The sequence below is a fragment of the Sminthopsis crassicaudata genome, chromosome 1 (genome assembly GCF_048593235.1).
Source record: "Sminthopsis crassicaudata isolate SCR6 chromosome 1, ASM4859323v1, whole genome shotgun sequence".
NCBI lineage: Eukaryota > Metazoa > Chordata > Mammalia > Dasyuromorphia > Dasyuridae > Sminthopsis > Sminthopsis crassicaudata.
The window spans coordinates 94,483,043-94,509,093 of record NC_133617.1 but is presented as its reverse complement, the minus strand read 5'-3'; the positions used below and the strand labels follow the sequence as shown (position 1 = coordinate 94,509,093).

General features: G+C 35.9%; 1 protein-coding gene across 1 annotated transcript in view; it reads right to left on the bottom strand.

The window, feature by feature from the left end:
* LOC141552188 (endogenous retrovirus group K member 6 Gag polyprotein-like) overlaps positions 1 to 19,616 on the bottom strand; it is a 78,305-nt gene extending 58,689 nt beyond the window's left edge. The window contains exons 1-2 of the mRNA XM_074284642.1: positions 19,012 to 19,616; positions 8,763 to 8,848 (exon numbers count right to left, since the gene is read on the bottom strand). The gene's annotated coding sequence lies outside the window, so the exon portion shown is untranslated. The remainder of the gene's footprint in view (positions 1 to 8,762; positions 8,849 to 19,011) is intronic.
* Between the last annotated feature and the right edge of the window lie 6,435 nt (positions 19,617 to 26,051).

Genomic DNA, 26,051 nt, shown 5'->3' with positions numbered 1-26,051 from the left:
TTCTGTCCTCTCTTAATTGAAATATAGAGGCAGCTAAATGATATGAATTAGACCTAAAGTTAGGAATATTAGAGTTCTAAGTTGACCTTGGATACTAGCTTTGTGATTAGACAAGCCACTTAACCTCTGTCTGACTTAATTTCCTTTTCTGTAAAATGAGAATAAATAGTACCTAACACACAAGATTGTTTACAAAGATAAATTGAGTTGATGTTTATAAAATATTTTGCAAACCACAAAGGTTAATAATGTAAGGGCTTATTCTTCTTAGCACATGGCATAACATTTGAGACTTCCTTGATAGCAGATGAGCAGAAATTCAGAGAAGACAACCCAGCAAGTGCTTAAAAACCAGTTAGTAAATCCAACACATACAGACACATACAGGTTGCGCTAAATTTTCATGTAAAACTGATTTTTATGCTCTAATGCATTTGTAATTTCATTAATGTCATTATTCCTTCCAACAACAGAAATGATAACCTATCTATAATCTCTTATTCCATGTGGTTGGATACTTAACCATTTTGTTGTTCATTTGTTTAGTTATGTCTGACATTTCATAATCCCATGCACCATATCACTCTAAATCTGTCCATGAGGTTTTCTTGGCAAAGATAATGAAATGGTTTGCCCTTTCTTTCTCCAGCAGATTTAGGCAAATAGACATTAAGTAATTTATTCAGGGACACACTAGTGTCTCAAGTGTCTAGTGTCTAAAGCATTCTGAACTTTTCTTCCTAACTCTAGGTCCAGTGTTCTCTCCATTAAGCCACCTAATTGTTTCTTCTTTATTATGTTCTCCTATAAACTTCAATATCCTTATAAGGTTCTTAGTATTGAAGATTTCAATGGAGCATTCAAGTTATCTAGCAGTTATCACTGTCTGACAATCTGAATCTTTTGCCAATTAATATATCTCCCTGATAATAACATTTACAGCCTTTTTCCCTGTTCAATTCGTCATTAGTTATAAGTTGTAGTCTATTCATGCATATAACATGCTTCTTTACTGCCCTTTAAGTGACCCACAATTTTATTTTTTCAATGACTATGGTATTCCATGACTCGAAGTCTTTCAGCATCATAGAAAGACTATCATTGTTTAGATGGACCTTTGTTTCACAGAGAAGAGTGGGGTTATTAAAAGCACTGTATAATTTCCCAAATGTAATCCAGCCTGCTTTCCTCCTACTCAATTCCTAGCCTAATAGCATGGAGTATTAAAAACAAACAAACAAACAAAAAGTTGGCAGCCTACAGACAAACTGTCTTTCTTCACCACCACCTTTTCTTAAAGCTGTCAGGAAGCAAACTCAAAAAATTTCTATTACTGCCTTAACGATTTAAAATATTTAAAGTTTTAAGTCACATCTTAAGCACACCTCCTTTAGGGTACAAAAAAGTTTTTTTTGTTTTTTAATATTCCATTGTAGAAATATACACACTTCTCTGTACTGAGAATGGAAGACATTAATGAAAATAAAACAATTAATTTATGATTTAAGTTCATAAAAATCCTTTTGCTATATTTTTGTTAATTACAAATGGTATTGGAATCAGTAGAAACAATAGCAGCTTTGAATATATTTGAATGTACAACAGTGAAGTAAATTCAGTGTATATGCACTACTTATGAAATAAACACTAAATGAAGAAATGAAGTTATATACAATGGACCAGTTATATAAGATGGACCAACTATGACTCCTGAAAAAAATTAAATAGACTCAAAGGATCACTTCCCACAAAGCTTGATGTTAAGAGATGATTTAAAGATTGAAAAAGCAATGGAATGTTATCTTAGTCAACAACATGATCCAGGATAGAAAACAGACCCAAATTCAAAGCTTTTCAAGACTGGTTTCACATTGACTAGTATATGCAAATTGAACATGAATGCAGCCTACAATAATCTACAATAAACTCTGGGAGCATAAGCTTATTCATGCCTTCTCTGCAGGCAATGAAAAGAACAATACTTAAAACTTCTCTAATAGACTTTAGATAAAGAGCAATGAAGAAGGTCAGAGGTGATATGTATTGATAGTAGCCTATCATCAAAAAGAATCTAGATAAAGCATGTAAAGACAATGGGCAAATGACACAGAAACTTATACTGTCAGAGGTGAAAGGGACCAGAAAGATTTCTTGTTCCTACAGTTCCTGAACTGTATACTAAGGTGCCACAAAGAACTTAAAAACAGAGGGGGTCACATTTTCAAGAGAAAGAAAGAGACAATGAACATATGGTGAACACTGCATGAACTACTAGCTTGAGAGAGTTGATAGTTTCAATGTTAAGACTGAACTATATTCCTTTTGATGACATTAGTGAATGTTTGATAGGCGTTTAATTACTTGCATTTTTGGTTCTACCAGTTAATAAACCTCTCAAGCTTTCTCATTTTCAATATTTTGTTTTTGTGAAGTTGGATTTTCAATGCAAGAAAATCAATGAGGGGAGAAGATTCTGGGATGATGGTGAAGTAGGTTAGAAAACTTTCTGCTCTCTAAATTTATGAGAAAGAAAATGAAAGAACTTGGCCTCAGAAGGAATGTGGAGAAGCAGCAAAAAAAAGAAGTCAAGACGGCAGTTGTTTTCCTAAGACAACCTGAAAAGACTCTTCTCTCCATGGCCACCCCCTCCCCACCACCACCACCACCACCACCACCACCACCTCAGTAAGACCATCACCTCATTAAGAGAGAAGTGTTAACACCTCCAGGCCAACTCTGGAATCAACAAACCAAGTCTGAGAGCAGCTGGCCTTGGGAAGCAGCTTCAGCCTTAGAAACTATCATCTCATGGACAGTGTTTGTGCTAAGGGAGAGGGGTGAGAGGTGCTGAAGTTAAGGCTGAGAAGAGAGATATCATTCACAGCTGTGCTGACCAGAAGCCTCCAGGGCTGGGCTGCTGTTGGAGAAGAAGCACTCTCACTAAAGGCTGCAGCCCAGGGGCAGGAACCCTTTGGCTGGGGGCCCTGCAGGAGCAGTCCCAAGAAGAGAGACAAGATCTTAGTAGGACTGTGTGAGCAAGGCCTCTAGTCCAGATTTAGGAATAGAAAGGAGAACCCAAGAATGAGTACCAGGATAGACCTCAGAAAATAAAGAGTAAAAAGACCTGAGACTTAGAGCATGATTCCCATATATTGGGACTAGAACTTGATTACATTAATATTTGCTAAAAAATAAAATAAAATAGAAATAAGTAAACAAAGGTGAAAGAATATAATCATAGATAATTACTGTGGGGATAGAGAAGATCAGGATTCACATTCAGAGGACGATAATAGATTAAAAAGAGGTACTCCTTTTTCAATGAGAAACAAGAGATCCAGAGGATAGGATGGAGGGAGAAGATAAGGGGGGAGTTCTTAGAGATTAAGAGAAAGGAAGGCAAGGTAGTGGATAGAAGTAAAGTACAAGAGTGAGGTGGGTGAGAGAATATAGAAGAAAAATAGAAAGGCAGAAAAAATACAAAAAAAAATTATATCTGAAAAGATGAATGGGATAAATTTACTCAAAATGGAAACTGATAGCAGATTAAAAATTTAAATTAAACAATTTGTAGCTTTCAGGAAACACTATAAAAATGAGAGATACACACAAACACAAAATAAAGATCAGGAGTAGAATTTATTATATAAAAAAGGCTGAGGAGAAGTAGTCCTGATTTTCAACAAAGTTAAAGAGAAAAATAAGGAAACTATTGTGCGTCAGCCATATTATTAAATATTGTTTCAGACATTTAAAATAACTAGAGAGTATGGAAGAATTTACCTGCCAAAACAGATAACAAGAGTTACATAAATATAAAACATTTTTATACAAATAAAATTACATCTAAATAATTGAAGTAATATTTATTGTTCATGGGTAGGTAAAGTCAATACTTTTTTTAATGACAATTTTACCTAAATAATCTATTTATGTAATGCAACCCCAATAAAATTACTAAAAAAATTATTTGATTGTTAGAAAAAATAACAGAATTTAATTAGAAGAACAAAAGGTCAGGAACTTCAAAGAAACCAGGGGAAAAAAGATATAAAGGAAGTAGATTTAATTGTTCAGAAATAGTTCAGGCCTTAAATCATTTTATAAGATAAGAACATTGTGGAAGTGCAGAATTTTAAATTAAAAATTTCTTGACTAAATAAAACCTATGTAGTTAAGAATAAAAGGAATGCAGAAAAATGGGGAAGGAGGAGGCTTACAAACATCTCTCAGATAGAAAGTGATTGGGATGGAATATTGCTGTGGTCTAGGAAAAGAAATAAGCTAATTGATTTAGCAAAGCATTTAAAGATTTGAATTATAAAAGATGCCACCTACCTCCAGAGAAAAAGATGTCAAGTTAAAGTAAGCACAACAGTCTTAGATATGTATGTATAAGTAGATATATGTGTATATGTATGTGCATAATCCACATTAACTTTTTTTTTTTTTTTGCAAGGGGGACGGATATGGAGGGTAAAATTAAAAAGTGCACAGCAGAAAACAAAATAACCTACAAGAAAGCAATGAAAAGCTAGACAGCTCTGAAAACAGTGTATATTTATTACATAGGTTTTGCTGAAATGGAAATTTATTGCTTTAAATTGAATCTTCTCAGTATACATGGCAATGTTTTTCCCCCCTTTTCTTATTTTGTACTTAAGTTTAAAATAAATTTAAAACTTAAAAAAAAAAAAAGAAGAAAAAGAAAATCAATGATGGTATCCAAAAATGATTCTAGTAAGTAGTGCAGTGCCCCCCAAAACCCATAATTCCATTATTAATTGTGAATGCAATAAAATATTAACAATGATATATAATTTTCTTTCAAATTATGTTACTTTTCCAAACAGTTACTAAATTGTTAGGACAAAAAAATCCTTTTAGTTGTTTGGATCTAGCTATTTAATAAATGGAATTGTTAAGTATTTCTTTTGGTCTAGAGGCTGCATGAAAAAACTGCGATATGAGGAGTATGTAAACCAAAAAAATTTGGGAACCTCTAACTTAATTCAGTTCTCAAACTTTACAGATGAGGAAACAGGTTCATTTGACCAGAACTGGAATTTATACTCAGGCCTTCAGATTCTGAACAAAGCTAGATAATAGGTGGCCTATTCAAATAGCAGGAAATATTCCACTGACCTTAAAGAAGGGATGTTGGGATGGAACAGGCCAGCACTCCCAAGTATTTGGAACAAACTGGTAGCACAGGATCACCAATTTTGATATTCAGTAGAACTATGCTCATGTTGCAGCAAACAACAAAGGATTTAAACATAATACTTTTTACATAACAAATTCCTTCTGCACTCACATAAAATCATCTTTCTTATTTTAAAACGGTAGAAAAGATTAGAGAAGCAAACTACTGCACTTTCTTATAATTTAGTTAGCATTAATTTTATATTTGAATTTGAACTATTTTAAAACATGAGCAACTATTTTCTAAGGCATTTGAAAAATGGAGAAACAAAAGAATGGATCACCAAGTAGAGGAGTGGGAAGTATATATTTGGAAATAAAGGTAATATAAAAACACAAGATAGTAATTAATAAAATTTTTAAATGCTTCAGTATTTTAATTCTTTTTCATGACAAAACTAAGCAAAGACACTCTGGCTTTATGGATCTATAAAAATGATATAGGAAAACATTTTGCTAAACAGAAATGAAAACTCCAGGTTAATCATAATACAAAACATTCATATCCTCTTGTATCTTTCTTTGTAAAGGAATAGGCTTGGTCTAAACTTACTAATAACACTAGAAGTTGTTTTTTTCTTCTGTGGCTTAGTTCCCAGAATCCTTATAAGAAGAGGACAGGGGAAGACCCCACCACGATGGACTATCATACATAGAAATTCATACTTTTAGCATTTGGGAAAATATAGCTTATGCTAAGAACCAAAGAACCAATTAAAAGAACATATTGCTGAATAATCAACTTACGTGAACATTTCTATTCACTTAACATTCTTTAATGTAACCTAGAATGCTTGTCGTAAAACATACTTTCTGTTTACATTTTGATTGCTGGGACAGCAAACTTTTAGGGCATTCTCCAGATATATTTTATTATAAAAAGAAATCAATCTTTTAAAAATATGTAACTTAAAATAACAAAAACGTTTATTAAGTCCCCACTCTATGTAAAACAGAGTAGCTAGGTAACTCCTTGGAGAGAGTGCCAGACCCGGAGTCAGAAGGAAACCTCTTCTCCCAGAGTTCCAATTTGGTCTAACACTGACTAGCTGTATGATCCTGGACAAGTCACTTAGCCCCTGTTTGTTTCAGTATTTCCTCTCTAACATGAGCTGGAGAAGGAATGGCAAACCCAGTATCTTTGACAAGAAAACCTCAAACAAGTCATGAAGAATGGGACACAATACTAGTTCATGAGGTTTGGGAATTGGGAGGAAGAGATACAAGATTTATAATTAAGACAGTACCTGGCTCAAGTAAAATCTTAGAAGACAAAAAATTAATGTTACATTTTTGACAGTTCCCCCTTCCCAGCATATTTTATATAGAATGTTGGTCTGCTTATAAATAAGGGTTTCAGGGGCAGCTAAATGAGAAGTAGAGAACACCAGCCCTGGAGTGAAGGAGGACCGGAGTTCAAATGTGGCATTCAAGAACACTTAATACTGCCTAGCGGTATGGCCCTGGGCAAGGCCCTTAAGCTCAATAGCCTTGGGGGGGGGAAGGGAGAGAAAAGTTTCACAGAAGTGTTGGGTTCATGACATATTTCATCAATAGAAATGAAATCAACTTTATCAAAAATAATAATCTCTCATTTATATAATGCTTTAAGGTTTGTCTAGAAGCAAACTATAAAACCAGGTCTTCTGGTCACCCTTGCAAAACCATGTGTAGCGAGCTGTAGTCTCCAGAAGCTGCTGGATCACTCTGGGAAGAGAACTGCTGTGTCTACTCAAATCTCTCGGACAGATTCTTCTTCCTGTAGTGAACCATTGTCTCCAGGCAGTTGCTGTTAACTCTTGTCCAGAGAAGTGACTTCCCTTCCTGCAGAGAGCCCCGTCAGGCCTGATGTAATGCAGAGACCCCTCCTATTTCTGGAGTGCAGTCCTCTTTTATCCTCCCAGAGAATGGGCGTGGGATAATGCAAGGGCTTCTGGGAAGAACCACTTCAACCAATGAGCTTGCTCCTTCTAGGATTCCTAAGGTGTAAACTCCCTTTACAGGTCTGAGCCAGAGAACTGTCAAGTCAACCTGAGTTCTCACCTTGTAATTGTCCAGACAACCTGAGTTCTCACCTAGTAATCCTAACAACCATGTGTTCCAATTTTTTTCTCCCTTTCAACTCTCCCCTAGACAAAAGACATCTAATATATGTTAAGTTCATATATAACTTTGGGACACAGGCAAGAGTAGATTGATTCAGAGGATGTATAAATCTGAAGTCAAAAAGGAAAGCAAAACACAAAATCCTGTATTGGTTCTAATTAATGTACAATACTGAAGTTTTGAATATTGTTGGGTTTCCATAAATTATGTAAAAGCCATGTATACTTGTTTCTCATACTCATCAGAGTTCTACCTAAGGTTTATAAGTACCAACTAGAGCAGTACAGGTGGCAAAAAACCCACACTCAGATCTAAAAGCCAAGAGAATGTAGTTTATAGTTTCTTCCCATGTCATTCTGATTGAAGTAGTCTATTATTTCACTAGAAACTATGAGAATTGAATACACTAACCTGCCTCTTAAAGAAATAGCAACACTTCAAAAGTAGAAAAAAAAAATTTTTTTTAATGGAATGACTTTTTTATACCACAGGAGATAATAGCAACTGAAAAGAGGATCAGAATAGAATCCCAATTTTAGAGCTGAATGAGATCTCAGGAACTTTCTAATCCAATTCATATATAAAAGAATGCAACTCAAAAAAGATAACAATAAATATTGGAGGGGATATAAGAAAACTGGGACACTAATACATTGTTGGTGGAGCTGTGAAGAGATCCAACCATTCTGTAGAACAATTTGGAACTAAGACCAAAGGACTATCAAACTGTACATAGCCTTTGATCCAGCAATGTTTCTACTGGGTTTATATCCCAAAGAGATCACAAGGAAGGGAAAGGGACTCATATGTGCAAAAATTTTTGTGGCAGTGCTTTTTGTAAGTGGCAACTGGAAACTGAGTGGATGTCCATCAGTTGGAGAATGGCTGAATAAGTTATGGTATATGATTGCTATGGAATATTACTGTTCTCTAAGAAACGATCAGGAGGATGATTTCAGAGAGGCCTAAAGAGACTTACATGAATTGATGCTAAGTGAAATGAGCAGAACTAGGAGATCATTGTACATGGCAACATCAATATTATACAACAATCAATTCTGATGGACATGGCTCTTGTCAACAGCAAGGTGATTCAGGCCAGTTCCAAAGGACTTGTGATAAAGAGAGCCATATGCACCCAGAAAGACTATAGAGACTGAATGTGGATCACAACATGGCATTTTTACCTTTTTTGTTGTTTGCTTACTTTTTGATTTCTTATTTTTTACCTTTATAATCTGATTTTTCTTGTATAGCATGGTAATTGTGGAAATAAGTGTAGAAGAACTGCACATATTTAACATATATTAGATGGCTTCTGTCTAGGAGAGGTGAGAGGAAGAGAGGGAGAAAAATTTGGAACACATGGCTTTGCAAGAGTGAATGCTGAAAATATTAAAATGTTTTGAAAATAAAAAACTAAAAAAAAAAAATCCAACTCAAAAACATACCCAAGTGGTCATGTAGAGTGCTTGAAGACAACTTGAAGAGGAACCCACTGCCTTCTAATACTGCCTGTTCCACTGCTGATTTGCTCCTAAGAATGAAAAAGTTTTTCCATTTATCATGTCTAATATTGCTTCTTTGTAACCTTTGCCACTAATGCTACTTTTCTTCCCCTCTGGAATCAAGCAGGAATTCTCCAATTTCAAATACTTCTTAAGTATTTGAACTTGTCATCCCCTCCAAATCTTTGTTTCTCAATATTCCATCAAAATGGGCCTATTTGCTAATCCTGCTACAAGGAAATCTAATTCTCCTTTCTGTGCTTTTGTATAAGCTATCCCTCATGGCAAGAGTATACTATCTTCACTTCCAACTTTTAAAAATACCTCATTTCCTGATCCACTTCTGCTGCTAGAATCCTCTAGAATTATTTTTACTTCGGATTTATTTTGTATTCCCTTCTAGGTACATATATTTGCACTAATAGAATGTAACTTCTGGAAGTTAGGTAATATTTTGTTTTTGTCTTTATACTCTCAATACCTGGCACACACACCTAGCACAGACTGCATATATTTTCCAGCTCACATATCAATCACAAACTGACCTATATGAACTTAAAGTCTACTGAAATCACTAGATATTTTTTCAAAAAATGTTCTGCTTAGTATAACTGCCATCTTGTACTTTTTAAGATTAATTCTGAATCCTAGTGTAAAACTTGACATTTCACCTAATTAGATAAGATCCAACATTCTAGATTCTCAAAATCTTCTGGATTAAACTCTTTTTTTTTTTAAAATAGAATATTTTAATTATCCTTCCCATCTCTGTTTTATTTATAAATCTGCTAGAATGCTATTATATAAATCACTGATAAAAATGATGAAATGGTTAGAAAAAGAAAAAAAAAGTACTGTACTACTTTGACTTATCTCAGAGTGAGGATATTTTATACCATAAAAAAAGTATTGCCACTGAAACTAGTATGTTAACCAAAATCATTAGAAACCTCAAAATATCATAATATATAGAAGGGATTTCTTAACTTTCATAAGTACAAGAAATTAATCCCAATCATCAGTTTACTTGAATATTCTCCTGATTATAATAATTTTTGTATTTCTAAGTCTCCTCAGACCACCATGCAGATAAGCCAGAATCATGAAGTCAAGATGCCTTGGAAATAAGAGTGCCCTCAAGACCACCAATCATGCATTCAGCCTGGGCTCCACAGCCATCATTAAGGGGGGATCGATTTCTATGCAGAGTTGGCCCACTTTCCTTGCCACAAACACCAACTTCTACCATCAGTCAGATAAACCCAAGAGCCCCAGGAGCGGCAGCACCTCTCAGACTTTTGGTCCAGCTCTGGCAAGAATCAATTGTGGCAGGAAGCCCTACAGAGATGCTGGCAACTGCTTCTGTGGGTTCTGTAGTCCTTGCTTCCTAACCATTCATACCCAACTAAAAACAATCCTCACCCTCAGAGATCTTGGCACTCTCAAAGCAACTAGGTGACACAATGCATGAAGCATTGGGGCTGGAACCAAGAAAATCTGAGTTCAAATTTGACTCAGACAGAGTGGACAAAGCTTTGGGTCTGGAACTAAAAAGACCTAAGTTCAAATTTGACTTCAGACAGTGGATAAAAGCACTGGATATGGAACCAAAGAACTAAGAACTAAGATCTCAGACTTCTACTAGCTTAGTAAGTTTACTTACCACCTTAAAACAAATTACTTAAACCTGTTCTGACTTAGTTACCTCAACTGTAAAATGTCAATAATAACTTACCTCACAGTGTTGTTGTGAGAATCAAATAAGCATCTTATCTTCCCTTAAATGATTCAACATAAGAAATAAATATGATTTTGTTGGTGGAAATAACATTAAAGATGTATTACCATCTGCTTTGTTAATGTACCCTAAGGACCATTGGACTTTTCTATAACTTTGGACCTTCCAGACTTGTTAAAATCTTCCATGTGTGCTGTCTTACAATTAGATTGTGAGTTCTTTGAAAGAATGGATTATCTTGCTTTTCTATTTATATCCTAGTCCTTAGTACTGTGTTTGGCATATAGTAAGCACAGAATAAATGTCCTTCCCCCATTCTTTCTTGTCTTATAGCATATAGAACCTCAGAGTTGATGATGGCCTTAGAGGCTGTCTAATCTCAGAGTTGATGATGGCCTTAGAGACTAATTCAACTAGCAAAATAATATAATTTTTGTGTTTTCTACCTTTATTCCCTGATAAAACACCAGCACTATGTCTTAAATATGCCATTTGTTCATTAAATAGTGCTTATCAATATTAAATATTGATCAATTCAGGAAATATTAAATGTCCATAATCTGTAAAGCATAATATATACTAGAAATTGAGGGAGATAAATGATATATGGTCCTTGCTCTTAAATGCCTTACTATTTTTTGATCTGAAAAGTTTAAAATGCAGCTAGGTGGTAGAGTGCAGAGTACTGGACTTGAGTCTGAACGACCTGAGTTCAACTTAATCTCTGCCTCAGTTTTCCCATCTATAACATGAGGAATAGCATCTACCTCCTGAAGCTTGTTGTAAGAATAAAATGAGATTCATAACTGTAAAAGCCCTTTGCAAAAATGATATATAAATATTTAAGGGTTATTTGCTAAAAACATAATGCCATAACTAAATAAATATAGAATCATGAAATTAAAGTAAGAAGAGGTCAAGTAGTTTTAAGGTTAACTAATTTAACCTCAATTTATAGATAAGAAAACTGAAGCCTGGATAGGTTAAGTGAGTTGCTAAAAGTCATACAAATAGTAAGTGGAAAAGCCTTAATTCCAAAATAATTCAGCTACTTCCCATTCAAAAGTAATGAATCAACATAATCATTTTTCTACATAGTATAATGGAAAGATCACTTTATTAGTATTCAAGGGAGTCTGTGGCTTCAGAACTCAGAAGAGAACTAGCTTTATGATCTCAAGATTCTTCACTTCAACCCCTTGGGAGTACCTCATCAATGAAATAAAGGTATCTGATTCCACTTGACATTAAGTCCCTGGCTCAACAAATCCAAGATGCCAGATCATCACACGATTTTATCACGACACCAAGCATGTTCTAGGCAATCTCTATCAGAACTACAGAGACTTTTTTCCCCCAATTTTTATCACAATAATCTCTAATGGCAGGAGGTTCTAACTTCTCACATCCCTGCACCAGCTCCACCTTTCCTGTTTGTGTTTGAGGGGAGGGAAAGAAGACTGAATGGGGTACAGAGAAAAGACTAATAGCCATGCTAAGTTCTTCTCAATTCCTTCCACAGAAATCCTCAAGGTCCTAGGGCCCTTGGAAACCCAATTTGGAGTCTTGTGATTGGTTAGACCTAAGGCAATACACAGTTTTTCTTTACTTTTTTTTTTTCCCCCTAGATACATACCCTACCACTTAAATAATTAATGTTATAGTATAAAAAGTTATATCTCTTTCACCATTCCCCCTCAGCTTGCAAATAAACAATTATAAGCATGTTTGGCAAACTGATGACCCTGGATATCCAAGGCTGATTTGTATATATAAATACTTCCCGAAAGTTTGTTACCCTTTCTTCTTTTCTCCCATCTTATAAAATTCAGTACTTTTAAAATTTAAATATCATCATCCAGAATGATAATCAGTGAGAAAATTGTTTCAAATCTCTCTGGTAGTAGCAGTTAAAACAAAAATTTTAAGGACTGGATTATTCCTAGTTTAGTAACTTTCAAATGGCATGACTATAGTGAATCACTGACCACTGAACATCAGACCTGCATAAACAAATAAAGTAAGATTTTAATCTTGGGGAAACAGTAAGAATAAATTCAATAGACTTTTACTTGCCACCTAATTCACTTTCTACAAAACTCCCTTTTTCATTTTAATCCCTAAATTTTAAATGCTAACATTTTAACAAACTTAAAAATTCTGATGAATTATTTTCAAATACCATCTCCTTTATCTAGATACTATAGATTAGAAACAAACATTCAAAATAATTGTTCAATACTCAACCTAAAAAGTTATAGGAAACTTTTGGTCAATGCTCAGGGTTATCTTTCATAGTTCTTATTTCTTTTCTCTTTCAGATAAGAAATTGAAAAAACATAATCCACTATGAATACCATTCGGTAATATTTCTGATGTTGTTTGGCTAAAAGCCAATTATAAAGAAGGGGTATGAGGAGGCAAACCATAAATTCATCGGTTAACTAAAACATATTCTGTACTTGTATTATCCACATGACAAAGATTATCATAAAATAGAAACTAAATTAGAACTTATAATTACTAAAACATCATTTCCGTGTGACATTCTCAAGTTAATCCAGCAATTCATAATTAAAATGTTATTTCTGGATACATTTCAAGTTTCTTAAACTGACAAATACAAGCTATTATTCCATTATAGTTATTTGTTTTTATGGGCTTTTATATCATAATAAAATTAAGATATGAGTATGCTCATATAAACTATTGCAGCTTAGTATAGGTCTTAGAACTGCTATATAATCATTTAAAAAAAATCCACTATTTTCAAAAAAGCATTTGTTTATAAATCAGAAAAAATGTGATAGTTTTTTAAAATGTATTTTGTTTTTTTATATATTTTAAACATATGGAAGGGCATATATTTTGGATGACAGTCAGAAGACTTCTTTTTTTGTAAGCCACCTCAATTTGTGATAAGTCATTTTCCATTTCTGAGCCTCAGCTCCCTCATCTGTAAAATAAGGAGGTAAGATAAACTTGATCTCCAGGTCAGGTGGAGGATCCATAGATAGATGGCTGGACTTGAAATTAGACCTGAATTTCAAATCCTACTAGCTGTGTGACTCTAGATAAATCACTTGACCTCTCTGCAAGGTGAGTTTGGTAATAATACCTACCACACAAAGCTGTTGTAAGGATAAGAATCAAATGAGATAATAATACATGTAAAGGATCATAAAAACTTTAAAGTGCTACATAAATGTTAACTATTCTCATTCCAGATTTAATAATGAGAAAATGCTGATTTCTAGATTTAAAAAAATCCTCAGGATTACAAATTAGATAACAGACAATTCCAATATGGAGAACATTTGAAAAACACTTTAATGACATGAAAAGTTTTTTGTTTTTTTTTTAATATGTCGTTATCATTGTTCATACTAACTTAAATTAGCTTAAAATTAGATCTAAAATTATCATTAAATTAAAATGTTTAACCAAAAACGTACTGTGTTTAGTTCTTTACTCTTTAAAGAAAATGTAAAAGCCTTCTATTAAACTTGATTAAAGTGCCCTTGGTAACTACAATTAAAACACAAATGGAACAGTTGGGAGAAAACATGAAGGATGTTATTAAAAGATAAACTTTCTATTGTTTTTATAGCTAAGATGCCCAGCATTTAATATCATTAGAGCTGTAAATATAAATATGTAATGTAAAAAAAAAAATCTCTTAAATAGGGGCATGAGGAAAGAAAATTTAATTTTAGGAGATTAAACTATAAGCTAAAATCTATTTTAAAAATTCCTTCCATAACTTTATTCTAGTTCCAAATATTAAACATATAAGGGGAGTTTTTTTAAAAAAAACATACAATTTAACAAATATAATGCTAAAATAAGATTAGCTTATAACAGCATTTTTCAACTATCTCCAAAAGCTTTACTATTATTTTATACGAATCAGTCCTAGCTTACAAAATATATTCTTGATTCCATTTGTAGACAAGAAAAATGATAGTGAACTATTTAAAGAACTATGACTAACTCTATTTAAGATTATTATGCATCTTTCTAATCATTGTTCCATTCATTGAATTATATGGACAGAGTGTACAGACACTTATACGTACAGACACACAGACACAGACACACACACACACACACAAATTGTTTATTTCATAAGTTTTTTTTTTTTTTTAACTTAAAACATGCATGTTAAAATTTGGAATTAGATCCAAATAGCTACATGGAATAAATTTTCTCCAATCTTCTCTCTTCCACCCCCTCCCCAGACAAAGGCAACTGTTTTAATATTTTCAAATGGAAAACTGAAAATATTCATTTTTGGAATCAGTGGTGTCATTCATATTTTAACTTTTGTAATACCCCTTAAGCAAAACATGAAGAAAACTGCTAAGTGCACCAAATATAGCCTCTCTAGACCATATTAATATGATAATAATTTTGTACATTAAGGGTAATATCTTTACTTCTTAAATGAATATTAAGTATTTTTAAAGTCTTGAAATAATCATTTTATTCAGCATGAAGTTGCAATAAGTTTCACTATAACCAATCTTTTTCCTGATAATAAGATTACTCTAAAAAAACTGGAAAAATACTCACCTCTATTCCATCTTTGGTCTAAACCATGCTAAAAAGGAATTCCTCTTCTTTTTAGGTCTATGGTTTTATTCACTCTCTTTTCCTCTCCCTCTATCTACATAAAGTTTGCTATAGGAAGCTTTAGTTAATATTATTACAAATTCCTTCTTTTAGGTCACTTAATCAAAGTAGTTTCAAAATAAAATTCTGAAAGCAATCCATTCAACTTCCTTTAGCCATTTCAAATAAACACAAGTCCCTAACAAAAGAGGAAAATTTTCTGAAATTATAAAGAAAATATAAACAAGCATTTGCATAAATTCAAAGAGCCATGATTAACATAATATGTCCTATGTATACAATGAATATTAACTATCTATGGATCTAAGTAAAATTAGATTAGTACGACATAAAGCTTTAATTCGGAAGAATATCTTGAATATATTTTCAGTGTAACTGGATTTTATTTAAAGGTGGATTTCAGACAAAAACTATTTATATTACGCAGGAGTTTCAATTTAACATTTCCTAAGGGTCCTATGGGACCCACCTTAAGGGAGGGAGTATCTTATAACAAGATGCTTTTGATACTTGAGTAACTAAACCTCTTTGGATGGGATCCGAGACAGACCTGCCTCAGACAAACTTTGCTCTAAACCAAATAGTGTTATAGTAGGAGTTCAGGCTACTCCTAAATAAATGTAACAGCATAAATCAGATGACAATTATACAACACCCAAATTGAGCAGCCAACAGGAACACTATTTGGAATCACAAAATACAAGACTACAAACCTGAACATCTATGAAAGAGAAAATAATAAAAAGAATATAAAATGAAGGGGCTGAACCAAATTATCTTTTAAGGTTTCTCCTAGCTCTAAGTCTCTATTCTGAGTCCTTGTTCCTGTCTCTCTCTAAACACACGTATACCTTGGCTATATGCCACAAAAATGTTCATAAAACATTGTGAAACCAAATTACTGCCAACCAAATCACATTTAAAGTGTACTATACTAAGAAATCTCATTCTTTCAAAAAGCCCTAGTTTTGAATCCCTTTGTAAAACAAAGGAACCTTTTGTATTATGAATAACCATCTAAGTTATGTTTGTTAATTTACATATGAGTTTTCTTAAATCAGGATAAATTTATTTCAAAAGGCAAATTCACAACCATATTTACTTTCTTCTTTCTCGGTATATATTCACATACATTTCTTTTTAAAAAGGGAATGGAGTGGGAATACAAGTTACTTTGGAAAAGAATTTATAAATTTTTTTTTAGGAAAAAAAGTGAGGAAAAAGATATGTACAATAACATAGGATCAGGTACCAATGTTTGTTTATTTTTTGCTATGGTTTCAGTAAAGGGAAAAAAAATATGAAAAAGATGTCCTAGTTTCAAAGCTCTTAAGCATTTATTTCTATTATACTGAGGTTTAAAACTATTAAAAAAAAATTGTTTCTGTATTAAACCATGACCTCTGAAATGTCATCAAGGTCATTAAGACCTACAGTAAGATGAATTGTGGAGTAAGTGCTGCTTACAGGAACAATGATGCCCAAAGGCAAGTATAAATTTACAGTTGCTTAACTTTTCAGTTTTTCTGAAAATCCTGGACTTAAATGAATTAAATGAAACAGTTCTTCACACTGCACAATCCCATTAAAAAACCAATAGTCAGTGTCAACAAAGTATAAAAGGGTTCAGAACACAGTATGAAGCACAAAAACTTCCACCAAATATTATATTAATAAATATTATATATTAAAAGTTATAAAACCTTTCTTACTTTGTGTACTAAAGACCTTTGAACTTATATTTTGGCTAAGTGCCACAGAGCCCCACATTTCAAAGCAGGGGGCCCTCTAGAGAGATAACTTTGTGTAAAAATAAAATAATTGAGAAGCTGAAAGAGCATTTCAACTAATTATAAATCTTCTAATGACTAAAAAGTTAGTTTGGATATTCTGAGCCTGCTAGTCAACATCACCTTCACTTTTCTATCAGCATTAATCCTTTGACCACTACTTTAACTATTTAGCTTTCACAAAACAATTTTTCCAAAGTATGCTTTAAATGATAAAAATTAGTATTATTCATTTAGTAGTATATAACCTGTTTAGATTACACATGCTTTACAAAAGCAATTGTTTTTAAACTATTCGTATTCCTTCAGAAAATAAATTGGTCAAAAAAGAAATTCAAGAATTAAACAAATTAAAGTTAAAATGCCTACAGAAATTCATGTGGAAAAGCATTTTAGTCAGAGAATTCTTTTCAACATAACAATTTACATTCAACATAGCCACAAATTCACATTTAATATTACAACAATTAAAAAGATTAAAGTGATATAGAGGCTTCCAAAACCAATACTGAAGAACCAGACATTCTTTATATGAAGTGTTGGGCTGTTACTATCGCTCTGAATTTCTGAGTAAAGCTTCAGTTTGGAAAGTGGCACTAAGTCAATGTGATTATTAAACCCTAGCAGTTACAACTAAAGTGCACTGATGGCTCCCAAAGCTTATGATTACAAAGGTGACTGCTTACACATTCTCATACAAATTTTCTTTCGAGAAACAGTGAGCTACTTCAAACTCATTTGACAAAAGTTACCTCTTTTCAAGGTTTTAGGAAAATTTGTGCTTATTATTTTTAATGTTAAACAGAGCAAAAAGATTATCCTATTTTCCATATAAGTCCCGAAGAAATATACAATAAAAGCATTTACATACCAGCAGAATGAACACTACGGAAAACTACTAATTAATACATTCACAAAGCACTGAAATGTCAACAGTCACAGTACCGAGATGTACTTATTCACAAATTATTTACTCCCAATCCAAACATGACCCTCTGCTCTTATCTCACTCCCACCCCTTAGGCCCAGTACTATGTTAAGGATTCTCTCCAGACTAAGCATGTTTGCCATCCCAAGTACAGGAGATGGGCCCATTTCGGAACCTCCATCCAGCCCAAAGTTCCCAACAACCACCTTCATTTCTAACCCTACGGCTCACCTAGCAGACACGGTTAACTTTGCAGGGTCTTGGGAGGATTCCTGGTCTACTCTCTCTTGTGAGACTCAATAGGGCGAAGTTTCTTGGCCAAGGTCACAAAGCTTTGTGTGGCAGAACTACAACTAGAACACGCTGGGTCCCCAGTCCGGAGCCCCGCTCCGGCGCTCTCCGCGCCTCTCCGAACCGAAGCTGTTTTCGCCTCCCCCTTCCCTGCTACCTGTCCTCCCCCAGACTCTACTCTCGAGCCATCCCAGGGCTCCCTGGTCATTTCCTTCTCTATTTCACTCTGGTCAATATCGATTCCTTCCCCTCCGCCCCTTCCCCCCACCCCCTTCTCGACCTTACTTCCAAAAGCCGGGAGGCGGTGAGCGATACCAGGGTCCTGTCCTTTGCCAACTCTTGCTTCTACCTGGCAACAACCCCCTCCAGACCTTGAGGAAGTGCTCACCTCACCCACAAAAAGCCTCCCTGGCTTAAGACTTCATTACGGTATAAAGTCGTCTCCAACTCTCTCCACTTCACCCACACACATCATTTCCAGAGTCACGGGGCACTTGGTTCCCAACTTCTCTCTGACCGCCTTCTGCCAACTTCTGCACCGGTCTCCCCAGCCCGCCTGGCTCCAAGAAAAAGGGGGAGGGGGATCCCTTAAGTCCTGCCCTCTTTTCTCTCCCTCTAGCCCAAGCAGTCCTACTCTCCACAATTGAGGGTACGGGACCCCCTCCCACAAAAGCTTCTCTAGCCTCTCTCCCGCCCCAGCTTATCCCCTACATCTTCCAGGAGCGTCTCTCAAATTAGAAAGAAGTGGGGGTGGGGGTACAAGGTGTCCTCATCTTCCACTGACAAGTAACCCCCCTTTAGAGCACTCACCTGATCAGTCTTCTCGGGTCTCTCCAGTACAGGGAGGTGCAGCCACAACTGCAGTCACAGCGCCCCCCAACCAGGAACCCCTTCCCATTCCCCCGCCCCCCTTCTTGCACGCGCCCGTGCGCGCGTTCCCGAAATAACGCTCCCGCGGGAGGGGGGAGTGGTGGAGGGGGGCGTGGACACGCTCGCGCTGGGAAGGGGGGTGCTTCCGAGGGCGGGAGGGGGGGTTGGTAAAGTCAAGGGGGGTCGGAAGCGTCCGGACGAAGGAAGTGGATTAGGTCGCGTCCGTCATGGCGCGCGCCAGCAGCAACGGCGACTGCTCCCTTCCGTCTCCTCCTCGCCTTTAGTTTGACCTTTTCCTCTTGTGTGTGCGTGTGCATATCTCCGTGTGTATGTGTATGTGTGTGTGTGTGTGTGTGTGTATGTGTGTCGAGTTCACTCCCCGACGCCGCCTGACGTAACTACCATGGCAACGACAGCCCCGCCCTCCTATTTCCTCATCTTCGGTTCCCCAGTCTCTACCCCTCCCTCCAGCTCCGCGCCTCGCTTCCACGTTCTCGGGCAGTCTCGTGCTCGATTGCACGCGCGCGTGCGCGTGTGCTTCCCGAGCAAGGAACGAAGCGGGATAAAAGTGGAGAAACTGCGAGGTCTCTTTTTTCCTTCACTCTCCCGGCCCCTCCTCCATCTACCCCACCCCCCGCCTTCCCTGCTCTACTCGACCAATCCGGGGGGGAGACAGTGTGGGCGGGGTGGCTTTAGGCAGCGTGAAAAAGGTCCCAGGCTGGCTGATGAAAGCCAGCGGTGTTGCTGAGCGTGCGCAGTGCGGGTCTTGTAAATGTGAGTTTGTAGATGGGGGAGGAGTAGATTAACTAAACTAGAAGGTGGCTTCTTGGGCTTTTACTATTAACCAAGGAGGAGGAGAGCGCGCTTTTGCACTTGGCTCCCATGGAGTAGATGCTCAGATGAAAGAATAAAGGACAGGAATGAAACTTCCATCGAAACACCTAAAGGGCTTAATTCAGTAATCCTCGAGGCCCCTCGAGGACTGGGGAAGCGTTTGGACAACCCCCGAAGTCCCACGCGAACACCAGGGATGGTCCTGGGCCATTTATAAGCCCGACCCTACAATAAATTCCGCCTGAAGCCGGGACTTCACTTTAAGGACTGGCGTTGAACAAACTTAGGGTCAGGAGAATGGCTTGCTCTGCCAGTCACTTTTTTCCCTCCAGCTCCAGGTTCCTCGTCTGTGAAACGGGAATCTTAAAGCTTAGACCGCCTTCCGTGGCGCCTCCTAGTGGTGGCCGTGGTTTTAGAAAGCTGTGCCAGTGGAGGACCAACTCTGACAAGGGACACAAACTTTAGAAAAGAAAACTGTGCACTAGGCACCGCTGGGTGCACCGCCAGATAAGCCTGATTTGGACAGCCTCTAGAGTGGCAAATCGAGAAAATGCCGTATTTAAACACGCAGAGATTGCCTAGATTTTTATAAAACAATCAAAGCCTTGCATGCGTTTGTAGAAAAGACGACTAGGAAAAGAGTTCAAACTTGTGTAATTAGGGGAACCTCTAGTATGTCACCTTGCAGAAACGCTTCCTGTGTAATCTGTACACGCTTTATGGTGAAGTTGGGGGCATACACTTATCAAAATTGCAGTGACAAATCAAGACTAGTAGAATCAGAAGTCAGGAAAATCTTGCTAAACAAGAATATTGTGATGGAAAAAACAAATGGGGACAAAAGTAATGTTTTACATTTGTGAAATTTATGAAAAGTACAAAAATGTGGCGAAACAGCAATTTATTAGGGGGAAATGGGTATTTTTAACTGAACATAAGTAAAGAAAACTAGTACTGTACAAGTTTATCTAGCGATTTTATAAATCCTCCCGTAGACTGGGGCGCTGTACCGCTCTTATTCACTGTCTTCTTGCTAACAGACGTATCTGCCCTAGCACAGTGTCTGACTTAGGGTATGGGTTAGAGAAATGTTTGCTGTGTGACTGAAGTGATCTGGGGGAGGCTCAGTATCGCGGGAGCTCGGACGCCTTTTCTTAGACTCTGGCGTTTTCCATGCATGCCTCCACCTCAGAACTCTGAGGGAAATTATTCAAAACAGATTTTGGTTCATGTCTGTGGTCCCCCAAATTGGAGAGCATAAAAGTATTCAAAATGTAGTATGAATCAGATATTTATTTCCTACACACAAAAGAAATACTAAACAAAAACACTGACAGAAAGACTCAAAATATCAGTCAGTAACTGAACTTTTAAAAAATATTTTAATAGTTTTTATTTACCAGATATATGCATGAGTAATTTTACAACACTGACAATTGCCAAACCTTTTGCTCTAATTTTCCCCCTCCTTCCCCCCTCCCCCCCAAATGGCAGGTTGACCAATACATGTTAAATATGTTAAAGTATAAATTAAATATATGTACACATGTCCAAACAGCTGTTTTGCTGTACAAAAGGAATCAGACTTTGAAACAGTGTACAATTAGCCTGTGAAGGATCCAAAATGCAGGTGGACAAAACTAGGGATATTGGGAATTCTATGTAGTGGTTCATAGTCATCTCCCAGAGTTCTTTCGCTGGGTGTAGCTGGTTCAGTTCATTACTCTTCTATTGGAACTGATTTGGTTCATCTCATTGTTGAAGAGGGCCACATCCATCAGAATTGATCATCATACAGTATTGTTGAGTAACTGAACTTCTAACTGCTCTCTCTAAGGAGGCTGAGATTTAACCTCATCAGAATACAGTATTCAGGCTTGGTCTATAATCATGTAAATTTTTCTATTAGCTCTGTAATATCTCAGACTTCATCAATTGTACAGTTTGGGCTACTGTAGTCTTCTCTGAGACAGAAATTTCCCCTGCTGTCGGTCATCTCCATCCAGGGACCCTGGACCTCTGGAGCGCTTAATCTTGAGTTTATATTCAAACCTAGACACATCCATCTAAAAATGCCCATGTGCAGTTACCCACATTCAGGAAAGAAACTCATCAGAAGAGGCAACTAGCATTGTGCTGTGAGATCCAGTTTCAGGTTTGGACCTCAGCTTCTATGAGCTTATTGCCACATGGTGGTCTGGCTGGGTCAAAGGATAAATTGAACTTCCTAAACTCCTCACAGAAAGTCTGAGTGGAGTCACTTCCCTTTTAAAGGTCCATGAAGTCATTGCCTCTCCCTGTTCAGTATCTAATAAAGGAGATGTTTGTTTTTTTTCCAAATTTATTTTACTTGAAGAAACAGAATAAGCAAAAAAGAAAAACAGAAAAGCAATACAAAACAAAATGAAACAAAACAAAAAAGAACACTATTCTTATGCCCAGCAAAAAATCAGGGAGGATTCAAAATATATGACAACAAATACCAATTTAAGAAAGCATAGATATTAGTAGAAGAAATTGTATTCATAAATTTTTTTTTCTTTACTTCCTTATAAATTGTTTCTTTGTTCCCTCTTCTCTGCTGCACTTTATTTATTTTATCCTTTTTCCCTCTTTCATCACTCCCAAGCAGGCTATAGTTAAGAAAGGATATATTTATATATACATATGTAGATATATACATACACATACACACATTTCCCTTTTATTCCCTCCCCTCCCCACTCTAAGCAGATGATTTAATTAACTCCAAAGCACACAAGGACTAAGCTAGCACATGTGGTCAACTGAGAACAGGCAGGAAATATCTATGCACCCTCTGTGCGACCCATGTTTTATTGGGATTACATTAAGAGGTATGTTGTCCAGGCCTCAAGATGTGGTAATTTCATTGCATATTCTTTACTACATTCAAACTACATCTGAAATTTGTTTTAATTTACATTAAGAAAGGGCACTAATAAACTGAGAATTCAGAGGAAAATCATTCTCCCGTGTAGACTGTCATTCTTATCAGTTTTCTCATGCTTGAAATTAGGATTTGAGATTTGTAATGATCAATTGTTTTTTTACAGTCTTTGGTCCAGAATCAGTGAAGAAATATTATTTTCCTTTAAAGGTTGGAGACTGAAGTAGGTTTTTTCAGTAAACTCATAACTTTCCTCAAAGTTGGTAGTTATAGCCCAATTAGCCTTGAGAATTCAAGGTCAGTGATAAACTAGAAACCATTGACATCTTTTTTTTTTTTATTTTTGAAAAATATGAGTGTGAACATATGCATCTATAGCACCTATATTCATATATTTTTACATTTTCTGTTCTAATACAAATGTCTTTCTGATCTACACATTAAAATCACACAAACATAAAGTATATAAATAAATAAGGAATATACAAGAAATTCATTAATATATTTACTTATATTAACTGCTAATAAAATATGGCAGTAAACAAGAATAACTTGTTTTGATTTTCTTGTGATTTTGAATTAAACTGAAATTTCTTTAACAAAAGACAAAGAAGACAGCAAGATTTTTAGGTTCTTGGTGGTAAAGAATGGGGCACAAATAAGGCTTGTTCTTACATTGTTTAATAGGTGTATGTTGGGGGTGCAGGGAACCCAATCCTTAACCAAAGTAAAATATTTTATATTTTCCCTGTTTCAGTTTCTGTCTCTCTAACACAAATACAACACAGCATAAAGTTAATGGATGTCACAAAAATTTGGGCTCAAGTCCTGTCTCTGACACATGCTAGCTAAATAGACTGAGTTTTAAGTGCTCTGTAATCAACTCCTTATATCTTCCCTTCCCTACTTCACTGATTATTAATTGAAGTTTTCAATCTATATTGGTAGAACAAATTTGATGAAATCACTGGGGGGAAAATGTATATGTATGTAATGTACAGTATACATGTATACATATATGTATGCATATATGCTTATGTGTCTATATATACATATCAATAATACACATGTATGTGTCAGGCAGCACCATTATTTATTGAAAAAAGGATAATTAGGTTTATATATTTTTACTTTTTAAATTTCTATTTGGATTTTTGGATCTACTTCATGACTGTAAGACACTGTGATATATTAGGCACTAAAATGGATATACCACAGAATGCTCTATAATAAGTCAAAGTCCCAAGTGTAAAACAACTTATTTCACAAGGTCTTCAAACATAAACTAGCTGATCACCATCCTGTAGGCTGTAGAAGAGATTCTTGTTCAAACAAGTATTGGCCTTGATGGCCTTTGAGGTTCGTCTAATTGCCAAGATTTTGTGATCCTGTGATTCTATGATCATGCAACATTGCTGACAAGATTTCATGCAGAATCTGTCCATGAACTGTCTGATATTCAAGGAATAGCCTAGTTAAGTTTTGCGACGCTAATGACCCAAAGGTCAGCCATTCTATGATCAAAGTTTTTGTCTGTGTCAACTCATAAAGATCATTTTCTTCCAGGGATCTCAAGTTTGTAATCTGAATCAGTGTAGGAATTCCTGGCGCTGACAATTTAATTCAACATTTATTTCTTAAATACCTTCTAGATCTTTTATTCTCAGATCAGCTACTACCTCTAACATATGGCCTTTACTGGTTTTTCTCAATTGTTTAGTGTTCTTTGTATCTTAACATTATTTTGTATAGCTTTTTACCTACTTTATATTTACTATACAAGATCCCACTATACTTACTCTTTATTATGTTTTCTTCAAAGCATACTTTAAAATAAAAATGTCACTTTAAAGTCTTCCAATAATGTCTTCCATTCACACATTAAAATTAGTAAAGATTCTTTGAAAGAGATAATAAAAATATCTTTGTCTTATGATGATGAATGTGAGGGGATAGCATAAAAATGCAGACTCAAGCTTATTAAAGGTCATTGTCATTGTCAGAAAGGGGATAGAGTGCAGAGTCCAAGTAGAAAAAGAAATTTCCACTTGGCTAGGTATCTACATGATCCTTTTTGGAGATGACTTTATATTGGAGACCTCGAGTTCTAGAACAGTGTAGAAGCATCTACATCTGTAACAATTCAAATGACTGGTCAAACCATGCAAGCAGAAAAACAACCAAAAACCAAACAATGACACACCTAAGTGATACCTGCTGTCCAAAATGCACCCTGCCCCTAGATGGACCATACATTCTAGGGAGTGAGCAGTTCAAGTCAGTCATCTCCAAGAAAGGAGAGGACAGGAAACCAAAGGCAGCACCTTTCCATATTGTGATTATTTCTCTGCGTGAATAAATGTTATATAGCCTCTGTTGCTAATAGAGACCCAGCCCAGGACCCAAACCTTACATACCTCATTCACATTTGCCCAATTCTTGAGTGTGACCTCAAGGACTGAGCCTCAGACAGGATCCTCCCCTCTAGGGTCAGCATCCCATTTATCAAACCTCTTCTCTCTAGCACCAGAATCATTAATACTAGCCTCTTGATTCAAGGATATAGCTCAGTACCAAAGGCTCAAATTCCAGACAACTTGCTGTCAAAACTTCACCTACACGAATGGATCTAATACTCTTCTGTTTGGCTTTTAAAATCTGGTTTCAGCCTAACTTTCCCAGAATACAGCATCTTGTTCTCTTTTAGAGCTTCCTTGATGCATCTCCCACCTCTGTTCTTTTCCCTTGCTTGTCTCTCCACTTCACCTTTTGGAGCTTCTAGCTTCTTTCATGTATTCAAGTGCCTGCTCCTAGAGGAGGCCTCTCCTGATCTCCTGAAATGACTTAATATCTATCTTGTATATAGTTTGTTTTTACCTACCAGTGTACAGGTTGTTTTTTTTCCCCTGCTAGATTGTAAGGTCTTTGGGGGTGAGGTATATTTCTTTTTTTGTTTTTGTACCCCCCACATGAAAGCCTCTATATTACTAATAATGATAACTAATAATAATAAATAGCACTTATATAAAACTTTAAAGTTTGCAAAGCACATTATAAATATCTCATTTTATCTTCACCGCCTCTCTGGGAAGTAGGTGCTATTGTTATTCCATTTTACAGATGAGGAAATTGAGGCAGAGGTAAAGTGATTTGCCCAAGACCACACAGCTAGAAAGTTTCTCAGACAGGATTTGTACTCATATCTTCCTGACATCAGGTTCAAAGCTCACTCCACTGT